We start from the raw sequence: 19,367 nt of genomic DNA, 5'->3' as shown, positions 1-19,367 counted from the left end.
CCCAAAGGACCCCACAGACCACCCCTTCTACCAAAGCCTTCAGCTGGGAACACGTCCCAGTTTACGGACTGCATTCTTGAGCTCTTTGCACGGGCAAAAGCATCATCTGCTGTCACCCTAGCAGCAGTGAACCCCTCCTGTGACTGCCCGGCCTCTGCTCATGGCCCAGGGACATGTCTGCAAGGAAGACAGGGTGTCCTCCCCTCCAGGGTGCTCACAGCTCTGGACCATACACCAATCCTTCACAACCCCGCAACTCCCTCTTGCCCATCTTCTGCTCACTCTGGGCCTCTTGCTTCACCCTTGAGCCTGAAACCACCTCTTCAACATCAACCTTTCCCTGCGTGTGCATCTCCCTCAGAGCCTTCCCCCGGGCCCCTCAAGAGTGAGGCTTGCATGGCATCCACTGCTGTATCCTGGTTTGGGCTCTAGGGGTCCACAGTAGGGTGACACGGCAACAGTCTGTCAGGCACCTTCCACTGAGTCTTGGGTGTGATGCTCTCTGAGTTCCCGACAATCACTTTTCTGCTTGTCTCCTGGACAGGGGGGCAGCTAAGCAGGAGTTCCCTCCAAGTGAACCTCAGATGTCCCCGGGGAACAGCCTGTTTGGTCTCATTCTGTGCATCACATGCACGGTGGATGGACACCCTTGGAGTCCGACACCGTGTACACCTTTCCTAGATGTTTCCAGAATCTGCTCCGGATGCACCGTACGGTGGCCTCCCTCCACCTCCCCTGCCCTGGTGCCATCCCTGCACGATTTCTCATCCTTCGGAGCCAACAGCAGCCTCCGTCCTCCTGGACGCAGCATTCAGAGATGCGAATACTCAATAGGAGCTGGGGTGTTAGATAAAATGTATTTGCTGCCTTTCCCTAAACTGTTCCCCTGCAAGGATTGTGTGTTCTCTCTCTCTCCCAAGGGCCAGGCTATCGCGGTCTCCCAGGATCTGGGATGTGCCCCGCCCTCTCCAAACCTTGTTCAAAACAGACATGTCTTTGCTTTACTCTCCTTCAATCCTTTACCCACATTTCCTATCCTATTTCGTTTCTTCTCTTCAGTCATTTTCTTACAGAAAACTTTTTTTTTTTTTATAATAACTCTACTGTGTTTTATGCCACAGGTGAAAGAAGTTTCTAACCAATGAGAAGACCGTTTCAAGGGCTTCTGCAATGTTTTGATATTGTACCATGTAGACAATATTGTTGGAGGGATCCCTGGGTGGCGCAGCGGTTTGGCGCCTGCCTTTGCCCCAGGGCGTGATCCTGGAGACCCGGGATCGAATCCCACGTCGGGCTCCCGGTGCATGGAGCCTGCTTCTCCCTCTGCCTGTGTCTCTGCCTCTCTCTCTCTCTGTATTTGTCATAAATAAATAAAATATTTTTTTAAAAAAAGACAATATTGTTGGAAAGGACTTTATGATTGCAGAAGGGATGGGTTTAAAGATAAAGGATCAAAAAAAAAAAAAGATAAAGGATCATTATGAAAAGTCATTCTTAGTCTATTTAAAAAAAATCTGAATTTCTTAACATACAAACCTATTAGCAGCCTTTTAATTTCATTTGTTTGTTTTTTTAAAGAAAATTCCTTCTCTCCATCCCCAAAAGTCGCATCTAGGTCAATTCCCAATGCTAGGAGGGTGGAAACCATTCCCCAGTTATCTGGTCTACCAGAGAGTCTTGTTGTTTTTGCTTCCCTGTGTTCTCTGAGTATAAGCTCTGGCTTCTTTCCTGCTTTTGGTCTTTTCTCTTTGGTTTTGAACCGGGCCCACCATTGTTTCTCTGGGCTTCCTGTACCATCTCCCTCTAGAGAGTTCTTTCATGTGTTGTGTGGGTGGACATTGTGTGTTGTGCTGCTTGGTCTCCAGACAGAGCTCTTGCAGACTTCAGTGAGAATTGCATATGGGGCCTGAGGCAACGTTGGGGGAAGGAAACTGAACTTACTCAGATGGACTTCTCTGAAGTCTAAGTCAGCTCACTGCACGGACATGAGCCCAGAGTGAGCAGGACCTGAGGCCCCTATGATGGGAGTGCGGCAGAGAGCGTGAGGACCAGCTGTGCCCTAGGAAACAGCAAAGTGTGATAGGAAGTGCTTGGGAGTTAGAGTCAGACTCTTTGACTAATGCTAGGTCTTCTACTCCCCAACTGCATCATCTTAAGAAAATCTTTGTGGAATTTTCTCATTTGTAGTGAGGATAATAATGCTAAGGGGCACCTGGGTGGCTCAGTCGGTGAAGCGTCTGACTTGATTTTGGCTCAGGTCATGATCTCAGGGTCCTGGGATCGAGCCCTGTGTGGGGGCTCTGTACTCAGCAGGGAGTGTGCTTGAGATGCTCTCCCTCTGCTCCAGCCCCCACACTATCCCTCTAAAATAAATAAACAAATCTAAAAAAAAATGTCAAATGCATAGAGCTATGGTAGGATCAAGCAGATAAGCATGTGGCATGTCTAGGAGACTATATGATGCTTCATATTACTTTGTTCCTTTTCCATTTTAAAATTTCTTTTTTAGTTTTTGTTTTACTTTTATTTATTTATTTATTTTTAATTTTTTAGAGAGAGGGAAGTTGGTGGAGGGAGGGACAGAAGGAGAGGGAGAGAAAGAATCTTAAGCAGGCTCCAGGTCCAGCTCAGAGCCCAACACAGGGTTCAATCTCATGACCCTGAGATCATCACCTGAGCAAACATCAAGAGTCGGATGCTTAACCGACTGAGGCACCCAGGTGCCTCCCTTCTGGATTTTTTTTTTTAAACTTCTGGAAACCCCATGAGATCACTTGTGTTCTTTGAAATTAATGAAGCAGAAGATGTGCCTGACCCAGGAGCCTAGCAGCGCTGAGTGTCCAACGGGCTGATAGGTTTCCGTCTTCTTGCCGCATGATGCGTCTTTTCTCCAGCTAATGCACGTAGCTGTTACTTTTCACAGCTCTGGGCACCTTGCCCCACTCAGAGACGTAGACACAGCTAAGATGAGCTGGAGCATAATTCAAGCAGGGCATTAGAGGCCTGCTCCTCGGTGGCACAATTAGTGTGGCTCTTTCTGTCACTTCCCCGGGGAAATGTCTAGCCAGAGCGTGGCCATGACGTGAATTGAATTTAGTGACTGTCAGCTGTTTGTAATCTGCAATCTTGTTTAATTTCTGGCCAGATCCCTTGTTTTGAACACTCTGCAGACTTTTAATAACATTTATTACTTTTTCTTAGCTCTATTGAAATTTATAAAATTGAGACAGTGTAAAGAAAGATGAAATCACTCACAATCCCATCACCTACAGATAACCAAGATTCATATTTTCATCCATTATTTTCCAGTCTTTCTTTTAAGATATTTAACATCATATTTCCTTAGCTCTAAGATTGCATAGATTATAAGATGCATTATTACAAGAGGGCTTTTGGGGGAAAAAGAATTGGAAAGGACATAGGCACCACCTTATTCAACGTTTACATGGTTTGTAAGATTGCATCATATTTTTTTTTAGATGCATTGCATTTTAAAAACGATAAGGGTTAGATATGAGAATCAAAGACAAGTAAACACAGATCCTGCATGACCCCAATGTATCCAGTCTCAAGGACATGACTCTGTGAAGCATCCGCGGGGCAATAAATTGAGGTCTGCCCTGCACGGCTGCATGCTGCCTGCATTACCCACCTCCCAGGTCTCTCTGGGAATCTCCATGTAAATGCAACAAATATCCTCCCTTCCCCAAAGTGTACACAGAGCGGCACTTCCTGCCGCAGAGCCCTCTGCATGTGTCTTTCGAAGATAATCTGTTGCCCTCTAAGCCGTACAGAAACTCAACACAAAGCAACATGTAAGGTGTGCTCAGGATCATCCTACACCCTCAGGTGGTTGGAAGGAAACAAAATTCTAAAAGAAAGAAAGTCCAACAAAATATTTTTATCAAAGATGGTACATTTTATTTGGAATATATATAATGTATATATATATATATAATAAAATATATATTATATATATAAAATCAGCTTTGGAGGGAATTCTGTTCCTGTCTGCCTCCTTCCTGTGTTTCGTTAGCCCACCAGTGGGGTGCACATGCATTGGTGCCTGCCTGGCCTCCCCTTGCCAGTTCTTTTAGATTTCCATCCAAAGCTGATATAAGCTTATCTTGTCATTCCTTATTGAGACGTTAAATTCTGATAACATGTTTCATAAAATTGAGAAACAACAATTTCTTTATATTGAGCATTGTTTTTAAGTTAAACTTGATTTGGCTGCCATCTACCTGGCTTGGCTGAAAGTCGAATCTCAGTTTGGGGTTTTCCATCTGTTCCCTTGAGCTCACACGAAAATCCTCGGCTTATGCAATCTAATACCTCTGGCCGTGTGCTTCCGGAAACCTCTTGAAACCCAAAGAAACAGTTGATTCCCTGGTGTGAGGAAGCCCAGGGCCCAGAAGTAGAGTAATATTTACAGGAGACTGCGGGAGGAGCACCTGTCCCTTCCCTCCTCCTCCCCCTCATAGAGAACCCAGAACACGGCAGGGATTGACATCTTGTGCTAGAAATTGCTCAGTCACCCTGGACATGCAGTGAGACAGGAGCTCCCACCTGCCCTTGCAGGTGTGGGCTCGTGACGGAGACCAGAGGATGTGAGCAGAGGTGAGGAGGGCCCCTCCTGGGCTGGCCCGTGCTCCCTTCCATTGGCTGGGTGCCCCGGCTCTGAGACCCTAAATGGAAGACAGACCCACAAAGCAAGAGGGGCCTCCTTCTCAATCAGCAAATAGAGGAGAATCTCCTGCCTACCAGAAACACATGCCACCCTAGAAGGTCAAGAGAGAGAGAAAGAGAGACAGTGAGAGAGAGTTCCATGTGTAGAACAACTGTGATTCCAGCGTGTTTGTTACGTAGCTAGAATTATCTTAAAAAACGCATCTCTTAAGTATCTGTCTATAACATATACAGTCATAATCGCAACTTATTTAACCACCTCCTTACATTTAGACATTTTGCTTCGTTGACATTTACTTATTAGAAACAATACTGTAATAAATATCCTTGAAGAAATATCTTTGCCTACTTGAAGAAATAGTTACGGGAATACATATATTTTTATAAGTGGAGATTTGTAGTCCAAGTGTATTGAGGATTTTAAATGTCAGCTTAATTGGATGGGAGTTAACAGATTGCCCTTAGGAAATGTGTGCCAGGTTAGACTTCTCCAGATAATACATGCAAGCATCTTTTTGATACTTTTTTCAATCATGTATATCAGCAATCATTTCACTGTTTGTCATCATGACAGGAAACAAACTAACTTTTTTTTCTTCTTTTTTTGTTTTACTTATTTGCTACAGGTGACACTAGGTTTCTTTTCCTTTCACATATGCTTAAAAGCTGTTTATATTTTCTTATGTGTATTAGTTTTTCATGTGTTTTCTGTAAGATTTGTTTTAGTGGATTGTTAATTTTTATTGTTTTTCTAGTGTAGAAACTTTACATATTAAGAGTATTGTGCTTTTGTTTCTTAGTTATCTTGAAAATATTGTCTCTATTAAAGTGTACTGTCTCTTGGTTTAATCTTACTCATAATACATTTTGTCATACAAGGCAACTATATGTATTTTAATTTTATATGGACATATTGTTCTGTTATTTTATTTTTTTATTAAATATTTTATTTATCTATTCATGAGAGAGAGAGAGAGAGAGAGAGAGAGGCAGAGGCACAGGCAGAGGGAGAAGCAGGCTCCAAGCAGGGAGCCGGGCATGGGACTCGATCCCAGGTCTCCAGGATCAGGCCCTGGACTGAAGGTGATGCTAAACCACTGAGCCTCCTGGGCTGCCCTATTCTGTTATTTTATAACACATAAGTATTACTGTCTGCTTTGTAAAGCCATGATATTATAAGAAAACCTTATATTTTCTTGTAATTAATGCAAAGATATAAATATATATGCATGCCTATACTTTTATGTATGTAAATATATTATTTTTGGGAACACTGGGTGGCACAGTGGTTTGGAGCCTGTCTTTGGCCCAGGGCACGATCCTGGAGACCCGGGATCGAATCCCACATCGGGCTCCCAGTGCATGGAGCCTGCTTCTCCCTCTGCCTATGTTTCTGCCTCTCTCTCCCTCTCTCTGTGTGTGACTATCATAAATAAATAGAAATTAAAAAAAAACATTTAAAAAAATAAAAAATAAATAAATATATTATTTTGGATAAATATATTTGTGGTGTATTTAGATACAGGAGGTGTGTGTGTGTGTATATATATATATATATACACACACACACAGTTTAAATAAACACAGAAATATATGTGTGTGAGCGTGTGTATATAATCCATCTGGGAAAAGTATGATGTAAGAGAATTTATGATTTCCATGCACATAACAAATTATAGTAACATTGTTCATCTTCATTCCTGATATAAAATTCTACATTTGTCACACACTAAATTTCCATATATATCTGTATCAGCCTGTGATGTTTCCATTGACCCACTTGCACACCAAATGCACAATTTTGAGCCCTGCTTTACATGATTGCATGGGATTTCATCATGTGGATGTACAATAATGCACTTGGCTTATTTTCTCCTTGATACCTTTCACATTATTTCTTTCAAGATCAATTCTTTAAATTAACTCCATATCAATACTTTAAAGGCTCTTGACACATATTTTCTTTTCTTTTCTTTTTTTAAGATTTCATTTATTTATTTATTCATGAGAGACACAGAGAGAGAGAGAAAGGCAGAGACACAGGCAGAGGGAGAAGCAGGCTCCATGTGGGGAGACCGATGTGGGACTCGATCCAGGACCCCAGGATCATGCCCTGAGCCAAAGCAGACGCTCAACACCTGGGCCACCCAGGCGTCCCAACACATATTTTCAGTACGATCTCAGAAAGAAATGAGTGACAACTTCCATCACCAGGAAAGGGTGCGAGTTCCTGTTCTATCATATCGGCACCGGCGTGGACACTTTAGAGAATGTTGGCTAATAGGAGAGGCTGAAATAGCCTCTTGACTTCATTGTGAGCTCTGATCTTCAATCGATCATTTTAAAAATAGAATGTTAGGACCCAGCATCGTTATTCAAATTAACTCTGCATAAAAGGTATGACCTGGTAAGAGTTAATCCAGAAGACTTTAAAGTTCCAAATTACTTTCCTGAATGTGCTTGGAAGTAGGAGAAAAAACAAAAACAAAAACAACACACTTCTATGTTCTGAGCCTGATAATATTATAATGTAATATTGAGACCTTTATCTTTCTAGTAGAAACCCTCAAGCAACTCTAGTTTTTCAAAGTTGGGGGGGGGGGTTCTGTGGCAGAGAGCAGAGCGGCTTCCTGGAGGTGACTCAAATGACCACCACTCTGGTGGGAGGCAGTTGGGTCCAGCATCGCTGTGGCTGAATGAGGAACTCCCATCAGCTCAGCAGGATGTGTGTTGCACACACACACACCCAAGCCCGCAGGAACGTGGCTAGACCCAGCCATGTGTGCTTGGGTAAATCTGCTTCTTCCTGAGATTGAACAGCATCCTGCTCAAAGCCCGGCCAGCCCTAGGAAGTTCACTGCTGGTGCAGGTGAAAGCCTCCTCTCTCCTTTCTTTCTCATCAGGAAAAGGCTTTGTGGGCAGCCTGTGGCTTTGCCCGTGATTCTGGGCGTTCCTGATCCACGCTGGCCCTCTGTGACGGCCATACACTTGGGGAAGCCAGAAATGTTGGGATGAGAAACTGAATTTCAGAAGCTCCTTCAGGTTGATGCTAGGCCATGTTTGCTGTTGGAAGCACACTGCAGCCTGCTAGTGAGAGGCTGCTAGGTTCTGACTTATGTCAGGAGGGGAAACATCATAAGCAGAGGAGGGGTAGTTCTACTGCTTTCTTGCCATGAAGAACCCTTCCTGAAGAGTCTGGTTTTGTAAAATTGAGTGACCCCCAGAGGCTGAGGGATGCTTTTCTAATTCACTGCCAGTAGCAGCAGTAGCAGCCTGTTCCCCAAGGACAGGATGTAGCTAATAATTGCCAGGTCGGAGGAAAGGCAGGAAAAGAAAATCACTGTGACCGTTAGACATGACTATGAATAGTAGAACTCCCCAGCAAAAGAGATAAAACCAGAGACAAAAAGCAGCTTGCCTTGCACCAGTGGTAGCTGCTGTTCTGAGAGACTAGTGTTTGCACAGCTCAGCCCGGGCAGTGTGAGGCACAGGGTGTTAGGGGGAGGTCTGGACAGGCAAAGCTAAAGTTTGCAAGCCTGGCTTTCTCAGCCACATAAAAACACCACCGATTGCCTGGGGGGCAGATGTGGGAAGAGCAAAAGGCAGGTCCTCCTACCCCAAACCCCAGAGAAGCCCCCAAACAAAACCAAGCCCCAGAGCTTGCTCCGGTGCATTCCTGTGTCAAACACCATAATCCCCTGCTACAAATCAGCCCCCCACACAGAATGTAAATAAGACATTTAAGATACCAACCTAACAAAGTGCTCCACTGAATCAATCAATCCATTATGTTTGTGGGCACAGAAAGGTTTATATAGATGCTTTAAGTGAGCCAGAGAAAGGGGGAGGAGTAAATGTGTTAGAGGTCAGTGTAAATATTTGCCTACACTAACAAATGTATATATTTAAAAACCAGAGGGGAGAGGTTGTTGAAGAGTAAGTAACAGGATGCATGCTGTTCCACATCAGATAGAATTTTCTAAAAATAGTTTTGACGATGCCCCCTCCCTTAGAAGGGCGAGTGTCAGAGGAAGGGGGGGCAGGGCTGTGGAGGAAGGGCCCCCCTGTGTCTCCAGCCTCCAACCTCCCCTGCAAGTCTTCCCTGGAGTGAAGTAACTGTGGTCGTTCAGGACTGAAATACAGTGGACATCTAACTGAAATACCTTACTTTTAGGTCAACGGGCTCTACTTTAAAAGGTCTCTACGATTTTGTTCAGAGATATTAATAACATCTGAAACGTTGAATGAAAGTAAAAAATATCCTCTGAATGTTTGTGTTCGATGAGTCCCAAGATTTAAGTTTTAAGGAATTTTTATAAATATATATATTTTTAATTCATGAGGCATTGGAAGCACCTTCTCCACTGTCACGGCCCAGATAGTCTTGCTTGTCACTGTTACTTCATGTACAAGTGAGAACTTGGCGAGACCGAGGGGAAAGTAGAAATGACCAAACGTTGAAAGCCCTTCATCAGAGTCGCACTTTGAAACCACATCATCAACAACAACAAAAAAGACAGCATTGCTCATTCTTGCTCTCTCGATAGCAGGGCCAGTATGGTTCTCAGAGTCCGGCGAAAGGTTCTGAGGAAGTAGCTAATGGACCACAGCATTACTCACTGAAGTTTGTTGGTTGGTCATTCACTGACCCACTTACTCATGCCAGAGCATTTTCCAAAAACACAATAGAGCAGTACACCACAGTTTGGAAAACTCTTATCCAAGTTTTATTTTCAGACTTCCTGATTTAAATACTTTGGTATCAGCTTGGAAGCTAGATGGTAGTAAGAGTGCTGTCCAGCCCATGGATTTCTTCTAAGATGACTATCGCGGTGCTAGGAATGGTTTCCACCATCAGCGTGCCCCGGACTTGCAAGACTGAGAACATGTGCTTCTTCTATGGCTGCGTCAGAGGCCTCCAAAGGACCTGGAAATATGGAGTCTAGAATGTAGTACTCAAGCTCCCTGCTTCAAATGAGCTTGCTATGAGCTTCCGCAGTGCTGTACCTTCTGCATGGAAGAGTTCTGAATTCTGCAAAATTTTCAGCTGAAGTACAAAGAGTGCACGTTACGTCGGGATATTTCATGCAACACTACACGACCCTGATCATGGTTCTTGCAACCATGCACCCACCTCTTCTAGACCAGTTATTCATTCTTTACATGTTGCCAACCTTCATAAAGGATTTGAAACGCAAAGCTCATTTGGATGCCCTGGGTATCTTGGACTGATCGGTCTCTCTTGCCTGCCTCTTTGGTACGCCTCGTCACGCCTTCTGTAAATATGCTCGAACACAACGGTTCCCTGCCTCATCAATCCACCTCAACATCCAGTCTTGTCTTTCTTCTTTCTCTTTTATGAATCAGCCTGTACTTCATGTTTTCATCTCCTACTCAATTTTCCTCGAAATCTTGCTTCTACTTCACTCTTCTGTTGACCTGTGGATTTCTAATCATAAACATAATATTTCTGAGATAGGATTATTCTCAATGTCCTGGATCATATTTTTAAGTTTACTTCTCATTTTGGACACTCAAGAGAGGGGCCCCTGGAGGAGATGATATTGAAGAATGCATTAGATTTCCATTGCAGAGGGACAGTGAGGGTAGAAAGGCACTTTAAGATGAAGCATTCGTATAAAGAAATATCTACTTAGCATCTACTATGTGCCACAGTCTATGCATCGAGTGTGAACTGAAGACCAAATTATAGTCTATGATTTTAATACTTTTAATTAACTGGTAAAATAAGACATCTGTATTAATATCTATAGTATAAGTTCCAGGGATTATGGTGTCACACAATAGTTATACGTGGCATCTTATGGCTCTTAGAAAAGATAAACATTTTCTTCAAATAGGATGGTCAGAGAAGACTTCCTGGTGGACAGGAGCTGAAATGCATCTGTAAAAATGAGTAGGAACCAGTAATCGGAAAGGACGTGTGCAAGCAGAGCTCTGCTGTGTTTATGGAGATGCATGCAGCACACGCAGAGGATGATCCGAATGGAGTGATGTCCAAAAAGAGGTTTGGGAGGAGAATGTAGGAAAGGTTGGCTACATAGAGCTTGAAGGGAGCTTCAGAGAGCTTGAAACAACAGGCTGAGGAATTTGGAATATACCCTCCAGACACCCGTAAATCTCTGATGGTTTAGAACAAAATGATTCTTTGTACAGAAACTATAATTTTCTGGCGTGCCCAATTCAATCCTGCTATTTCACCAACCGCACGTGTTTGTGGAGTGCTTTAAATGTTTCTGTTTGACACAGCTAATTACATCACCGAGGCTTAGCACGTCATCCCAGGTGAGTGGGCTGCCCTGGGTCTCCCGAATGAACAGTCCCTCTCTGCCTAGGCATGCACCTGTAAGCTGAAACTTATCAAATGGTCTCTCATTTGGAGCAGTGCTAGTTATGAAAGAAAAAAAAATATGCCTTTAAATTTGAAGAAGGAAGTAATCGTCTTCCTTAATTAAGAACTGGAAAAATATTTGTCTAGACAGTCTGAAACTGGAAAAGAAGATATGATTTTGAACAGATAGAAGAAAATTGGCATTAATGAAGTGTCTAGAGAAGATATTTGAGAAACAATTCATCTTGGGCAAAGCATTTTGTAAACAGCTCTATTTCCCTTGGCCTAAAAGCCTTGGAGGAGTTTCTGTAAATTGGCATGTCTGCCTGCATAACTAACTATCTCTTCAAATGCACCATTATATCAATGCCCTGATCTGCTCTGACAAACTTGTCATTACATCATGCTTGCTTTAAAAATGAGAGCAGCTTGACTGGTCTCCCATGTGGCTGAAAATATATGAGTTTGAAATTTAAGAACCTCTATTTTAAATAAAACTGGAAGGGAAGGTAGGTCGCCATTAAAAAGTATCATCAATTACATAGAAACCAGATTCTAAAATGATGGTTTGTCTCAGCATTCAGGCCACACAACCCACTGCGAGGGCCCTCTTCTAGAAGCAAGGGAAAGCTCTGAAGAGGCCTGCTACGGTTTCAGTCATTTATATACATTTAAATGGATTTATAATTGGATTCAGGATTCCAGCTGGAAAGCAGGAGTAGGAAGTGGGGAAAATGTGTCCCTGGGTATTTCCTTTATAGGGATCATTGAGAAACAAGCCACATACTGAACCAGGAGAGAGGTGGGACTTGGTATGCCCCAAATTGAAGAATATCTCACAGAAGTCGTCCTGAAAAAGCTAAGCATCTGCCATCTAGCTGGCGAGGCTGACAATTTTGACATCCCGAGTCTGATCATTAATACGATTATTCATTCCAACCAGGACTAAGTCATTCTATTTGCATTAACTAAATATATTATGAAAAGAAGTCAAGCTGGCCATGGCAATAAATGGAATATGGAGATCCCATTTACTTCTCTGGCAGAAACCCAATATCCTTTCATGTTCCTTTTCTCCCTTCACAATGGACACAGCTGGGAACCTGCATATATAAACAAGAAGGGCTGGGCTGTTGTTTTTAATTCCTCTTACGTTTGAGAATTTTCACGATTACGGCTTTGGCTAATTTCAAAGTGATTCCAGCGTATTTCCTTATGTCGCAAACACAGAAATTGCAATTTATTCCAGGAAGGCACATAGATATGTTCTAGCTCCTGTTCCTTGTTATATTATTTTTTTTTACAGATATCTATGCAAATTTGATAATAAAACAGAGCTTGAAGTATTAAACAGTCATACGGCTGGGTAAACTCTTATCTAGTCATTAAATAAAAATTGAATTATTAAGGCTGTTACTAAGCCAGTAATAATTAACAGAATCGGTTATTAGCAGCTGCCTAAATGCTATGCTCTTCAGGTGTTTTTGCTTTGCGAGGAGAATAAGTGATTTTGAAGGTGCTCTGTTTATTTTCTCAGATATTCTTGAGAAAATCAACTCCAAGCATCTCCATTCACTATCACTGGTTGGCGTAAATAAGTGACTTAAATTGTTTTTCTAAAGCGTCTTCGATTCCAGTTATTTTTCACCATGACCACAGTGTGGCTTTACAGCCATGGTCAGGCCTCAGTGTTGACAGGGGACTTTCTCTTGGATGAAAATACTGAAAATTCTGGTTGCGGTGGCTGAGTCCTCTGTCCCTCCCGCAGGCCTGCGCTCATGGCTTCAACTGTCCCTTCCCAACCCTCCTGCTGGCCCTGAAGCTCATAACCATCCTTCCTGCTAATCGGTGTTCCTCCTCCCTCAGAATACACACCACACACATGCACACATGCACAGAGACACATACATGCATCCACATGCACGCACACACACATACACACACACCACTATTCTCAAAGCATCCCCTGCCAATCCTTCTTCTACTATGTCCCTTCAATTCTTATGTGTTCTTTATTCTGACATATATTTTGCATTTGCCACCAGCCTGCTATTTCACAAATTACTCTTCTGGGTGAATGTTTTCCTCCCAATAAACTATAACTTCCCTCAAGAGCTTCTGTGATTCTTCGACCTACCTCACGCCATCTAGCAATTTAGTCGGTGCACAATGGATGCCTCGTAAAGACTTTTAATTAGCCATCTCTCCCAGAACCACATTTTGTTGTGTTTTTCATTGCCTGGTTACCTAATTACAACGGTCTTTATGGCCCTGAGGTCATTCCCAATACCCTCCTGGTCCCGGTCAGGCTGCAATTGTCACCACGTTAGCTTCTCCTTTTGCCAAAGATGTCATTGGCTTCTGCAAGCTAGACGAGCAAGCTCCCTGCCTCTGCTTAAGTGGTTCACACTCCTGCACTGCTGTGCTGCTGCCTTAAACAAGAGAGCAGCCCAAGGCAGTAAAATCACACCTAATGTGTACTTGGGACATTTTCATGGGGTTCCTCACTCCCTACATATTGTGGGATTTTTCTTGCAACAAAGGGTTTTGGAAAAACATGATTTTATGTTAGATATAGCACAGACGCAGAAAGGCACATAAAATATAACGTATATAACATAAAGAATTGAGTGAGGCCGACACCCTTGTCATGGCCACCCAGGTTAGGGGATGGAACTGTGGGTCCCTGAGTGCGAGTGACATATCAGCCCCCTCTTTCATGGAAGTCACCTTCTTATTTTCCTTTCTACCTTCATCTCTCCAGTGTGCTCCACTATACACTATAATTTAGCTTGTCCATTTATTTTCATTATCTTCTAATAATTTTAAGAATTCAAGACCAATTGCTTTCTGAGTATTAATTCTACATGAATGCTTCAGTAAGCTCTGTGTTTCACTGTTAACTTACATATACGCTATGCATATTCTCTTAGCCACACAATACACACATCCGTACGCACACCTGTATTCTCTCTACTTTCGTCTCTCTTTCCACCTTTATAACTATATATATACACCACTTAAATACAAATTTCACTGCTACTTAATAGTCATCTTGATTTCGAGCCATTATGCATGGTACGATATCTGTGATTTTTCAGGTTTTTAAATTTTGGAATAAATTAACAACTATGATGCTGAAACTAAGGGAAAATGTCAATATAAAATACACTTGGATAGCTTAATACCTATGGCTACTAATGGGACATAAGAGAAAAAAATCTCTTTCATTAAAGACTTGATATAAAATCTATAAAGATTATTTTCAGAAAAATTACTTCTCATGCCAGGAAGTACTAAAGATAGTGTTAAGTACAGTTCAGACAGTGATTTCCTTCAGAAGGGTTCAGATGATTTGCACACATTATCTTGTCCTTTTAGCTTCTGAAGAGTGTCAAATCATGGGTAAGGAATGATGATCTTATTTTGAGGCAAGCAAGAAGGGCAGAAAAGAAGGCCAGCAACGACAAAGGAGCAAATGAAATACGTGTGTGACCTAACACAGCATCCTGCAGGTCCTGTAAGATTTCACGGCCTCCGACACGGGACGGCTGGTAGTCCAAGGCTAAACACAAATGTAGAAAAGCTGGAGCAAAGTCCTTGCAAGACAACAAAGTCTATCTTTCTGAGTTTGAAATCAAAGTAAGACAAAAGGAAAGGAAATCAGCCAAGGAACTCATCAGAGGGTTTTACTGGGAGTGTGATTGAAAGTAGAGTGCAGAGGGACTTTCAACATTATTGAGCCAGAATTACACAGACCACGTCTGGGTACTGAGATATTTCTAAACCGGCCTGTTAGGTTTGCATTTGTATCTGTGGCCTCAGACCCATAGGCAGGAGGCAATTCGCGATGAAGTCAATATAACAAGGACAGAGCTAAGGTCCATTTGGAAAAGCCTGATGTCGGCTCTATGTTGCCCCTCATTCATATTTGTCCACTTCCACATTCAAATGGAAGGCTTGAATGATTCCAGATTTAAGCTAGGGCATCCATGCTTCAGGTAAAAGGGCATCACAGTGTGAAGTGTGAATCTGGAGAGCAATCTCTCTGCTGATACTGTAAGCAGGTGCTACGATTTATCTAACACCTGGAAAAGATCAGTAATATCTCCTATTGTTGAAGCACAGTGGATGTGATGCCTTAACTTCATCTCAATGCTAAGCCTCTGTGTCTCATTCTGTTGTTTAGAGTTATGATCAGAATACAGGATCCCCTCTTCTTTGAATTAAAAAGTGCTGTAGCAAATGCAGTGGACCCACTACTACAGACCGTAGTGACTTTGGTCTCATCTAAATGAGCTTGAAGTGCCAATAAGACCTATCTAGACTCAAATGTACAATATATATATAAAACAAGATCAATAAAAATCTGCAAATACCCAACTGTCCTTATTGCTCATAATGGAGATTATGAAACAGAGTAATAGTGACCTATGGGTGAATAAATATGAATGTATTCTACAATACAGAATGAATAAAAATTCCCGAGGATGTTCCTGTTTATGATAGAGGTTTTATCTTCCACTTGAAAAAGAAAAAAAAAAGTTCTGGTAGTTCAGCTTACTAGGCATTCACGTAATAATTCGTTTAGCTATTGGTTTGTTGGTGGCTCTCACTTGCACTATAAGTGATATTTAGTTCATTAGGTCACTTCAAAGCAATGAAAAAGTCATTGTTTTAGGACTTGGAGCTCATAGAGATAACTGTGTTGAGGTTTCTTATTGAACATAGCATGATATGTTATTTTTGAAAAGGGAAGGTAAAAAGTTCATGTCTATTTTGCATGTGTGTTTGTGGATGGAGGGAAAACAGAAATCTCCAGCATCTGGATTCACATTCTGAGGAATTTACTTAGATTTTTCTTATTATTACTGTGATTTCACATCAGTTTTTAGAAGCATATTGTCACTTATAGATCTGAATTTACTCTTACAAAGAGTTGAAGAATGTTCTGAGAAATTTATAGTGGGTCTAAGACTAGCTAAGCTTCTCAGAGTCCCACAGGCCGTGTTGTGTTTATCAGATCACTGACTCTATGGAAAAAAAAATGCTTTCTTGTCTCAGTATTTCTTTCTCTGGTTTGTGTTCATTCTGAATGGAATTAAATTAGTGTGAAGAGTTTCTACACCTAGAGTATGGAAGCTGGGTCCTTTAAATGGTTCATTGAAACCATACAGAGTTCAAACCATCCACTAAAATGGGGCCATCAACCCTACAGGGTGGTTGAGAGGATTCAGCGGGATCATACAAAGAGCTCTCATGAGGCTTCAACACCGTGATCCACTCTCCTGTTTTCCTCCTTCTTCCCCCAATGAATCAACACCAGGCCTCAGTTATTCTTCTTGGAAGGGTCCTCCCAATGTGTCCTCTTCTGTTCTGCTCCATAGAAACTTCTCTAATTCACCATCACTTGTCATCTGAAATATAGAAACCAGCCCGTCTGGCCTCCTGCCTCAGGCTTGCTTCATTCTAATAGAATGTCCCTTCCTCAGCCAGGCCTGCCTTCTCAAAACAAAAATAAACATGATCATCTCCTGTTTCAAACCCTTTGGTGCCACCCCAAAGTCCTCAAGATAAAGTCAGCTTCCTTCATATGGCTTACATAGTCACTCATGACCTGAGGCTGCCCAGCTTTCCATGGCGGTGTCTGAGCTCTCTCTCTTCAGCCTTTGGTGCTCCAGAAAAGAGCATCTGTGAGAGAATGGATGCAAACAATGAATTTCATGAGTTTAATAAATGTACAGCTAACATTTTCAAAACTTAGGGTATAATTTCCACAAGCCTGGTAGGTAGGTGATGTTAGAAAATAGTCAAACACTGGTTAGTAATAGGACCCTGGCAAGTCCCTTTAGTTCCACGTCTTGGCTCCTTGTGTGTGATGTGAGGGGCTCGGACAAGATGATCCTTTGGGTCTCAGAAGTTGTAGCCCCTCAGGTCTTGGAGGTCATGGCACTCAGAAGTTCCTTGACCATGCACTCGTGTTGCATGTTCATGCTGTGTGTGCAAACAAGCTGAGCAACGTGTCAAAAGAGGTCAAGTCCATCCTTACACAGTGACTCCTCTTTTTCAGAGCTGAAATCTACAGTTTGGGGCATGGTGTGAATTGTCCATGAGCATTATTCATTAATATGCTAGAGAACCTGTTACTGATTAACTCTATCAGATGCCTTGCTAGACACCTCTCAGGCATCTTTCCATTGAATTCTTTTAGTGTCCCATATGATGGATGGGTACCTTCCACCCGATGCTGCAGAAAAGAAAACTGAGCCTCCCAGATGAGAAGACTTGCCCCACAGAGGGAAGATGAAAACAACCCCAGTCTGTCAAAACTCAGGGTCTTAGCCATTGTGGCACACCTCTTCCTAAAATCCCGCCTGCCTCCCATTGTGAGAAATATTCTGCTTCTTCAGTGTGGTCAACTCACTTCTAAACTCTGATCATCTCTGACCCTCAGGGACACTGTGACCCAAGCCAGGATTTGAGCCCAGAAACTCATACCTGCTGCTGCAGCTCTGGGTAGATGCCAGTGTGACCCCTGAACCCAGGCTGTAAGGGGGGCATGGGTAGGGGCACCTCAGACGCACCTTGCCCTCTGCGCCCCCCTGGCCCTTGCAAAGGGGATAGGTCCTTAAGTATCTCACAGTCAAAGACAGACCCGTGGTATTTCGACTCTAATTATCATCATGATGGTAAAGCCGGTCATCATATGCCAAACATCAGGGTTATAGTGCCACAGTGTCAAGTGTTTTCCAAACTCCGGCATTGCCCACAGGACCTTGATAAGGGGGTGTGCTTTCTCTTCATACCCTTGTATCGGGGTGTGATAGATAGCCTCACTGTTTCATTAAAATGTGGGATTTAAAAAGAAAATCTTTCACTTTTCTTTCTTTTTTTTTTTTTTGAATACGAACATTTCATGAATTTGCATGTCATCCTTGTGTGAGGACCATGCTAATTCCCTCTGTATCGTTCCAATTCTAGGATATGGCCTACTGAAGCGAGCCTTAAAAAGGAAATCTTTAACTCCAAAACAAAAAATGAGGAAACTAGTCTCATTTGTCGTAAGTGCAATCTGAAAAAATGCAGGCATCACTAAATAGATGCAGGAAATTTTTTTACAGTTTACCTGTGTGCTACTCACAGTCATCGGTTCTACCAAAACTTTGTACAAACCGGACCAGTTCTTAGGAAATCTAGATGACTTGATTGCTGGTTTTTACAATCCTGCAAGTTTGGACACATTGTCTCCATTTTACAGATCACACATCATGATAATCTGTGTAATTTGCCAAAAATGTGCAATATTTCTGATTCCAACATGTTTGATCTTCCCACAGCCAATCCAGCTGCAGATCAATTAGATTCATGTCATGCAATATTTTCTACTGTAGGCACACACTTCTGTGTTTTGTGTCTATGCTGTTATTCCTTCTTACTTTGACAGTCATGGCAAGCAACGGAGAAAACCATCAACCGGAATGTAAGTCACTATACATCTCAAAAAATTTTTTCCTTATAAAAAGGGACTCTGTGTTTCAAACAGCTAAATTTAAAATTGCTGTTTAAAATTGTGTGTTATCTTCCTTATTGCTCAAACTCCAGAATCTTGGGTTAGAAAAATCCAAAGGACGATCAAACCAATGCATGTCTGTATGTCCACAGGGAGGGACTCCAAGTAGCCCATTTTCAATGTGAATGATAATGAAATTCAGCACCTGTATGAAGAGCCTTTTCAGCTGTCCACCTCACTCACAGACTGTGGCCCACAAAAAAAAAAAGGGACAGCAGAAACAGTAAGCTACAGGCAACCCATGAGAATACCCCTTGTCATGATGGATGTCGGGCTTCGTGCACCAGTGCAATGACATGCCACACTGAGACATTTCAATGAGATTGTGTAAACTTTACATCTATTACCTGCAAATCTTGAGGTGGGAGTGGGGAGGAAGGATAGTGGGAAGGAAGTTATTGAAGATACTATAAGAAAATGAGAGAGGATGATGGGGAATCCAAGTGGCTGACTTGGTTGAGTCCAACCCTTGATTTTGCCTCAGGCCATGCTCCACACTCAGTGTGGAGTCTGCTTGAGATTGTCTCCATTTCCCTCTGCCCCTTCCCCCATGTTCTTTCTCATAAATAAATAAATAAATAAATAAATAAATAAATAAATAAATAAATAAAATGAAAGGGTGAGAAGACAAGTGGGAGAGAGAGGGAGGCAGAGGGAGGCAACCCAGGTTGCCTGTTGCTGACCAGACACACCTGACTGTCCCAGACTTCACTAAAGGTAACAAAGAGCTGAGATGCATCTGTGTGAAACAGGCCC

At 42.4% G+C, this 19,367-nt stretch overlaps 1 non-coding gene across 1 annotated transcript; it reads right to left on the bottom strand.

Annotated features, from left to right (window-relative positions):
- Nucleotides 1–17,939: 17,939 nt before the first annotated feature.
- Nucleotides 17,940–18,045, bottom strand: LOC119864070. The gene has a single exon (XR_005372856.1). It is a non-coding gene; the product is annotated as a U6 spliceosomal RNA (small nuclear RNA).
- Nucleotides 18,046–19,367: the final 1,322 nt, after the last annotated feature.

This window comes from Canis lupus, chromosome 17, assembly GCF_011100685.1.
Source record: "Canis lupus familiaris isolate Mischka breed German Shepherd chromosome 17, alternate assembly UU_Cfam_GSD_1.0, whole genome shotgun sequence".
Classification (NCBI taxonomy): Eukaryota; Metazoa; Chordata; class Mammalia; order Carnivora; family Canidae; genus Canis; species Canis lupus.
The sequence above is the reverse complement of the archived record's forward strand: the minus strand, read 5'-3'. Positions and strand labels throughout refer to the sequence as shown.